At 48.0% G+C, this 8,560-nt stretch overlaps 1 pseudogene; it reads left to right on the forward strand.

Moving 5' to 3' along the window:
• Positions 1-1,215: 1,215 nt before the first annotated feature.
• Positions 1,216-1,586, forward strand: LOC137531609 (large ribosomal subunit protein eL30-like; annotated as a pseudogene).
• The last annotated feature ends 6,974 nt before the right edge of the window (positions 1,587-8,560 follow it).

The raw sequence follows: 8,560 nt of genomic DNA on the forward strand, positions 1-8,560 counted from the left end.
AGTGTTTTAAGGTCAGAAATCTCATTGAATGTTCAATTACAGGCCTACACTGCTTTATGACATCAGGAATCCCTCACTCCCTCCTCCCTGGCTTCAGCATGTAGTGTTGTTGGTGGTATAGTGGTTAAGTGAGCTACCTACCACACACGGAGACCTTGGTTCAATTCCCAGCCAAGACTGGGTTCAATTCCCAGCCACGGTATGTAAGCTGGCTTTTGAAATACTACAAATCCCTGGAAGATGAGACCCTCCTCCCTCCAGGAGGAGGGAGAGAGGGAGGAAGGAGAGAGGTAATATAAGGAATAACAATCAGCTAGGAACAAGCCTACAAGAGTCTAATTAAACTCTCCCTAGCAGCAGCTGTCCCTTAGCTAATTACTGTAGGCAGACGAGTGAGTAACACGACAGGAGAACCTTGCCTTTTATAAGGGTGGGGGCTCCAGCAGTGAGTGTAGTTTGATTGGTGACAATGTGCCTGCTGAATGTGATGTAGAGGGTCAAAGTTCTGCTCAATGGAGCATTATAGGGCGAATCAAACTTCCACAAAAGTTTGCCTTCGCCGGCGAACGCGAACCACCTAAAGTTTGCCTGGAACCGTTCGTGGGCGGGCTGCTGGGGGCTGGAGAAAGCCCCAGGTAAGTAGATCCATGATCTAGGTTTTTTTGAGACCTCGCACCTGTCCTTTAAAGAAAAACATTTCTTTGTTACAGTTGATAGAAATTCTGCAATAAATCTGTCTACTTCCTGATTTCATGGAAGCAGCCATAGGGTTAACATCCTGTGTTTACAAATTAGCTACTCGAAATTCCTGAGCTGACACAGCTGAGAGATCAAATTATAACTTGTGATTAGTCATAGATGAGGGGGAATTAGATAGGCTAAACTCTCTAAACACATACAGGGTGGATTTATCTATGTTTTCCCTCCTTCTTTTGCTAGAGTTCCGGTTCACTTTAAATAGCCTTCACATTTATGTGCGTACACAGAACTCGTAAATTGTGCTCATGCTATAAACAATGTGCCTATTGCTTAAAAAACATTTGCATTGTATATATAACACGGGTTATGTATGTTACGTGGTTTGTGTAACACCTGGCAAAATGATGGTGTGCTGTATGCGCATGTAAATTGTATTACTATATGCTGAATATGCCACACTAAACCAAACAGATATGGTTTTAAAACATAGCATTCCTTTTCTTGCTCCCCAGCCATCTTGAGCTGCGCTGCTGGTCCGGGATTACTGCAATCATGGTGGCCGCCAAGAAGACGAAAAAGTCCATGGAGTACATCAACTCAAGGCTTCAGCTTGTTATGAAAAGTGGCAAATATGTCCTTAGTTACAAGCAGAGTATCTGGGAAGGCAAAGCTAAGCTTGTCATTCTTGCCAAAAACTGCCCAGTGTTGAGGAAATCAAGAGATTGAATACTATGCAATGTTGGCAAAGTCACTACAGTGGTAACAATATTGAACTGGGAACAGCCTGCAGTAAATACGACAGAGTAGGCACATTGGCTATCATTGATCTAGGTGACTCTGACATCATCTGAAGCATGCCAGAAAAACAACAGCCCGCTGAGAAGTAAATTTCGATACCAAACTTACCGTATTTTTCGCCGTATAAGACGCACTTTTTCTTCCCCAAAATTGGTGGGGGAAAAGTGGGTGCGTCTTATGCGGCGAAGGTACAGATTTTGGATTGCAGAGGTGCGCAGGGAAGCGGTATATACGTTACCTGCTCCTGCCGCCGCGCTCCTGGCTCCAGTCCTGCTTCGCGATCCTCTTCTGCCATCCACCGATGCCTGCTGCTACAGCCGCCGCGCTCCTGGCTCCAGTCCTGCTTCGGGATCCTCTTCTCCCATCTACCGCTGTTGCAGCCGCCGAACATTGCTGGCCGGTGAGTCCTAATTAGCCGCGCGGTGATTACGCAATCAGCACACGTGCGCTGATTGCGTAATCACCGTGCGGCTAATTAGGACTCACCGGCCAGCGATGTTCGGCGGCTGCAACAGCGGTAGATGGGAGAAGAGGATCCCGAAGCAGGACTGGAGCCAGGAGCGCGGCGGCTGTAGCAGCAGGCATCGGTGGATGGCAGAAGAGGATCGCGAAGCAGGACTGGAGCCAGGAGCGCGGCGGCAGGAGCAGGTAACGTATATACTGTATTTACGCTGCTGGCACAGGAGGATATGGACAGGGGGACATGGCCGGCACAGCGGGACATGGACGGCACAGGGGGACACTGACAGGGGGAAATGGCTGGCAGGAGGACACTAACAGGGGGACATGGCTGGCACAGGGACACAGACAGGGGGGCATGGCTGGCACAGGGACACAGACGGGGACATGGCTGCCACAGGGACACAGACAGGGGGACATGGCTGCCACAGGGACACTGACAGGGGGACATGGCTGCCACAGGGACACTGACAGGGGGACATGGCTGCCACAGGGACACTGACAGGGGGACATGGCTGGCACAGGGACACTGACAGGGGGGCATGGCTGCCACAGGGATACTGACAGGGGGACATGGCTGGCACAGGGACACTGACAGGGGGGCATGGCTGCCACAGGGATACTGACAGGGGGACATGGCTGGCACAGGGACACTGACAGGGGGACATGGCTGGCACAGGGGGACACTGACAGGGGGACATGCCTGGCACAGGGACACTGACGGGGACATGGCTTGCACAGGGGGAGACTGACAGGGGGACATGGCTGGCACAGAAGGGCATGGTTAGCACAGGAGGACATGACAGGCACAGGGGGAAACAGCAGGCACAGGGGGACACAGGAACAGCCAATCCCTACACTGACCACATAGGGGAACACAGGCAGGCAACATGGGAATAGGCAATCATTACACTGTCCCCTTATGTGGTCAGTGTAATAGTATGTAGAGTAACTGGGGGGTGAAAAGTCCATAAGACGCCCCTGCATCATAGACGCACCAAGGTTTAGTTTTTTCTTTTTTTCCTGATTTTTTGCCTTCTAAATCTGGGTGCGTTTTATATGCCAGAGCGTCTTATACGGCGAAAAATACAGTAATACATGACTGGTTTCTCAGGGGGAAAAAAACAACTCAGCATTTAGAGGTAGTACTCTGGTGAATGCTGAGACTTGGTGTAAATCCAAAGAGAAGTAACAGTACCTGGCACCAAATGCAGCAGGGCAGACACACCGGGACTGGGACCAGGACACAGAGCGTGCTCATCCAGAATCCTTGTAATCCAATCGAGTTGAAGAAAAAAGCGGGGCACCACTCCTTTAAAAGTCCCTTTATTCCGGTGGGGGAGACAGCAGGTACATGCAGTGGGGGTATCAAGTGCCTGACAGCTGTTTCGCTGGGTTAAACCAGCTTCTTCAGAGGCAGTATGTTACTGCCTCATACTGCCTCTGAAGAAGCTGGTTTAACCCAGCAAAACAGCTGTCAGGCACTTGATACCCCCACTGCATGTACCTGCTGTCTCCCCCACCGGAATAAAGGGACTTTTAAAGGAGTGGTGCCCCGCTTTTTTCTTCAACTCGAATGCTGAGACTTGTAGCATTAAGTTCACACATAAAAGGTGTACAGCTCCATTCCAGTCCTGCCCTGTCTAGTACTTAGATTAAAGGGCCCTTGAGCAGGTGCTCATGCGCGGTTCAATCTTAGAGAACTGTGCATGTGCAGGACTTCATGCAGGCTGGTGTGATGATCCATAGCCGGCCAGGGTAAAGGTGCTATACACGGAAGTGGGAACCAGACCTGACAACTTCAGGCCAAGGTCGTTCTGCAACCAGAGACGGTTCAGGGAAGGAGCCAGGGGGACGACGCGGGACCTCAAGGCCTATGGTGGGCTCGAGGAAGCCCCAGGTAAGTGGAAATTTAGTTTTTATCACCTGCTCAGGGTCCCTTTAACGGGATCAGTGAATAATGACGCACAGTGCCTATGCATAAGAATGGCGCCGCATTAAAAAGATACGCTTATCGCTATTTATCGTTAGTACTGCATAATAATGGCGCACAGGGAAAAAAGAAGAAAAACGGCACACACTAACATTATTTATCAATAGTGGCACACACTAACGTTATTTAACAATAGTGGCACACACTAAGGTTATTTATCAATAGCGCCCTACATAAGCCAAACTGCAGACGTTATTTAACTGCAAAACGGTGAATGGATTTAATGTAACACTGTCAAGGTTAGGGTAAGGCACTGGGGGGGTCTTAAGGTTAGGCACCACCAGAGGGGGTCTTAGGGTTAGGCACCACCAGGGGGGTCTTAGGGTTAGGCACCACCAGGGGGGGGGGGGGGTCTTAGGGTTAGGCACCACCAGGGGGGTCTTAGGGTTAGGGATAGGTACAGGGAGGGTTCTGTGTGAGAGTAGGGTTAGGTATACAGTACAATATACACCACCAGGGGGTGGTTAGGGTTAGGCACCACCAGGTGGGTGGTTAGGGTTAGGGACCACCAGGGGGGGGGGGGTTTATGGGTTAGGGATAAGTACAGAGAGGGTTCTGTGTGTTAACGCTAAATAACGATAAGGCTTTAACGCTAAATAACAATAAGGCGTTTTAACGTTAAATAGCGATAAGCGGCAAACGGATTAGCGGCAACACTGTGCGCCATTATTCACAGGCGCCATTTTCAGATGGAAGCGAATGAAGGGGCAGAATCTGCACCTCTTTCTTACTCATTTGTCCCTCTTTCAGGACTGATGTAAGGAAGATCTATAAATACATGAATTTGTGTGCTGAAAAAAATATTTAGTTGACTCAAACCATTATTCTTGTCTTTTAAAGTGTGCCTAAGGTGATATGTGACATGATGAGATAAACATGTGTATGTACAGTACAAAACATATTAACCACTTAAGCCCGAAGGGTTGAAATTTTTTTACATCCGAGCAACTTTCACCCCCCATTCATTTGCCAATAACTTTATCACTACTCATCACAATTAATTGATCTATATCTTGTTTTTTCCGCCACCAATTAGGCTTTCTGTGGGTGGTATATTTTGCTAAGAGCCACTTTACTGTAAATGCATTTTAACAGGAAGAATAAGAAAAAAATGGAAAAAATTCATTATTTCTCAGTTTTCAGCCATTATAGTTTTAAAATAATACATGCCTCCATAATTAAAACTCACGTATTGTATTTGCCCATATGCCCCGGGTATTTCACCGTTAAAATTATGTCCCTATCACAATGTATGGCGACAATATTTTATTTGGAAATAAAGGTGCATTTTTTCCGTTTTGCGTCCATCACTGTTTAGAAGCCCATAATTTATTAAATCATATTGATATATTCCTTTGACATGAATATTTAAAAAGTTCAGACCCTTAGGTAACTATTTATGTTTTTTTTTTTTTTTTTTATTGTAATTTTTATTTTTTTTTAATTTAGACTTGTATGTGGGTATTTTTTGGTGTAGGAGGTAAACAGGGTTTTTTTTAATATATTTATAGGTTAATTCTTAAAACTTTTTTTTTGTAGGTGTAATTTGCTATTTGGCCACAAGATGGCCAGAATCAAAAAGTCCTGGGAGCGATCGATCTCGCTCCCAGGCAGAAGAAAGGAGACCAGAGCTCAGAAAAGCCGCAGCGTCTGAAGAGACGCTGTCGGCTTTTCTCCGGGGGGGTCCGATCAGCGAAAGGGATTTATAATCCCTTTCACTGATCGGTGGGCTAGCGGCCAGCAGCGGGGGCGCGCACGGGGGGGGGCCGCGGGCGCGCGCGCGACCCGCGGGAGTGCGCGCAGCCCAACTGGACGAGAAATCTCGTCCAGTTGGGCTTAAGTGGTTAATAACCAGACTGTTTTATTTTGCTGCCTGAAAGAGTTAATTTTAGGCATGGAAGTGACAGCTTGTTGGGAATATAGTAAGCATCACTGATAAGCAAATTACAACCATAAAACTTTTCCTGGCTGAATATAACTTCTGAGGGCAGGGAGAGATAAAATACATGAACTATTGACCTTTTTCTAACTCTGGGACACTTAATAGACTGCCACTGATTAAAGGACAGTGTTGCTCATTTACGACCTCATGATTACGGGTAACCCGTGATCATAAGCTGTTTTTCCTGATCACGAGGTCGGATTCTGAATTTGTGATCTCCTCTCCATCACGGATTCAGTTCCGAATGCACCCATGATCGTGGTCCAAATCCGGCTCGTGATCACAGATTTAGCCGTGATTATGTCCAATAAATAGAGAAAGAGCAAAGTCTCCAGGCACCTTCCGTCCAATTGTTTTATTGCAGTGTTAGATCGTGCGTCTACAATACAGCCATATGACCGATCCTCAAGTGATGGTGTGGTGGAGGTGGGGGGGCACCGAGCACCAGTTGGGGCCTGCGACGGCCGTTTCTCGTCTTAGTGGACGCTTGGTCATGCTATGCTCCAATAACTGAAGCGAGATGCGACTTTCCGGTATATCGCGGGGATATGCCCGCCCCTTCCGGTTGTCGCACTCGCTATTGGTGAGTGAAGATCAAATGGGGCAATCTAGCCAATGACGGACCGCATCTCCTCCGTGTCAGAACTACCATGCCCATAAGGCTGTGCGGCCTGAGAGGCATAGAAGGGGCTATGCGCTTTCAACGCATTTCATTGGCTGTCTCACAATCTGTGCAGCCAATCCCTTACTCAATTATGCCGCACAAAAAACGGCTGCATACATTTTAGCAACATCTATCCGAACTGCCTGGGATTGGTAAAAAGGGGGGAAAGAAAAAAAAGACCATTTTAAAAAGGTTCCCCACTATTCATCTCTGTCACGGAGGAGGGTCTCTTCATATGGCATATCCCTAAACATTATGTGATTAATGCAAAAGTGACACACAAATTTAAAAGGGATAAAATCCGGGCGTTTCAGACCCAGCTGCAGCCAAAACTGCTCTAAAGTTACAGTATATCACCAAGCAATATTAAATGATCTGTGGGAGGGAGGTGGACGACTGGATTGGTCTGACGTTTTGGCCACAGGGGACTTGCAACTGGGAGATCCCAGTACTTTCAGAGCCTGTAAATCGGTGCAGCCCTTCCCAGTCTCCCCAGGGTCCAGTATTGATCATTTTTTTGATGCCGTATTAAGAGATCTTAAGGCCCAGATTTATGACCAAGCCATTCCAAATTTGAGTGTACAAGAGAGAAAGGCACTTGAATGGCTGAGGAGGAATGAGGGGTTGGTCATAAGGAACGCGGACAAAGGAGGTAATCTGGTCATAATGACGACTCAGCAATATAGGATGGAAGCTGAAAGGCAACTTAATGATAAAGACACTTATTGTCGGCTTCCTCGTGACCCAACCCCTCGCTTCCAGAGTGAGTTGAAGGCCCTATTGGAAGGAGGAATTGAGAGAGGATTTCTCTCCAAGAAATTGGCGAGGGATTTAATCCCGACCTTCCCTAGACGACCAGTGTGGTACCACAACCCAAAAATTCACAAGTCCTTGGCCGCACCGCCGGGACGTCCCATAGTCTCAGGCTGTGGGTCTTTCACGGAGAGATTGTCCAGGTACCTGGACCATCTCCTGCGCCCCCTACTTGGAGGGGTGCCCTCTTATTTGAGGGATACCCTGGAGGTGTTGCAGAATGTGGAGCGTGCCACTTGGGTCCCAGGAGACAGGCTGGCCACAATTGATGTGGTCAGTCTGTATAGCAGAATTCCCCAAGACCTGGGGTGCAGGCCGTCAGAAAATACCTACAACGCACCAATAAGGATGATGAGTATATTGAATTCATTTGTCAATGTTTGCATTTTGTTTTGACACATAACGCCTTTTTATTTGACGGACGCTGGTACCAACAGGTGGTGGGGACTGCTATGGGGACCCCAGTGGCATGCTCCTTTGCCAACCTCTTTTTGGGGGCCTGGGAAGAGTCTGCGGTGCACTCGGATTCGAATCCTTTCCGAGGTCACATCAGACAGTGGTCCAGGTACGTAGACGACGTCCTGGTGGTGTGGTCTGGCACCGAAAATGAATTCCTCGATTTTGTGAGGTACCTAAATGTCAACAATATCAACATGCAATTCACCTCATAGATGATAGGTGATGAGGTGGTCTTTTTAGATTTGAGGTTGAAAATTGTTGACAATAAATTGATCAGCGAGGGTTATCGTAAACTGACCGCAACCAATTCGGTCCTTCACGCTGGGAGTTTCCACCCGAAGCATGTAGTGGATGCAATCCCTTATGGCCAATATCTTCGCCTGAGAAGGAACAATCGACGTTCGATGACCAAGCAACTGAATTGACCCACAGATTTGTGAAAAGAGGGTATGTGTAAGGAAACGCGGAAAGGCCGCCATCTCTCGAAGTGAGGAGGCTGTTTCCGCGTCCAGCATGGCGTCACAACGCGGAAAAAACGCCGCATGCCGCATAGGCAGTGCGGCGGAATCCGCATTGGTAACGGCGGAATCCGCATCAGAGGCGGCCCCCGCACTAGATACATTGCATGACAGTACTGGTGTGGCTGGGACTGATAGTCCACCAAGTTTCAGACTTACACGCGCGCGAGCACAGAGGCAGAGTTTAAATAGCAGTTAGAAGGGAGTCGGCTGAC

This window comes from Hyperolius riggenbachi, chromosome 9 (assembly GCF_040937935.1).
Source record: "Hyperolius riggenbachi isolate aHypRig1 chromosome 9, aHypRig1.pri, whole genome shotgun sequence".
NCBI classification, from domain to species: domain Eukaryota; kingdom Metazoa; phylum Chordata; class Amphibia; order Anura; family Hyperoliidae; genus Hyperolius; species Hyperolius riggenbachi.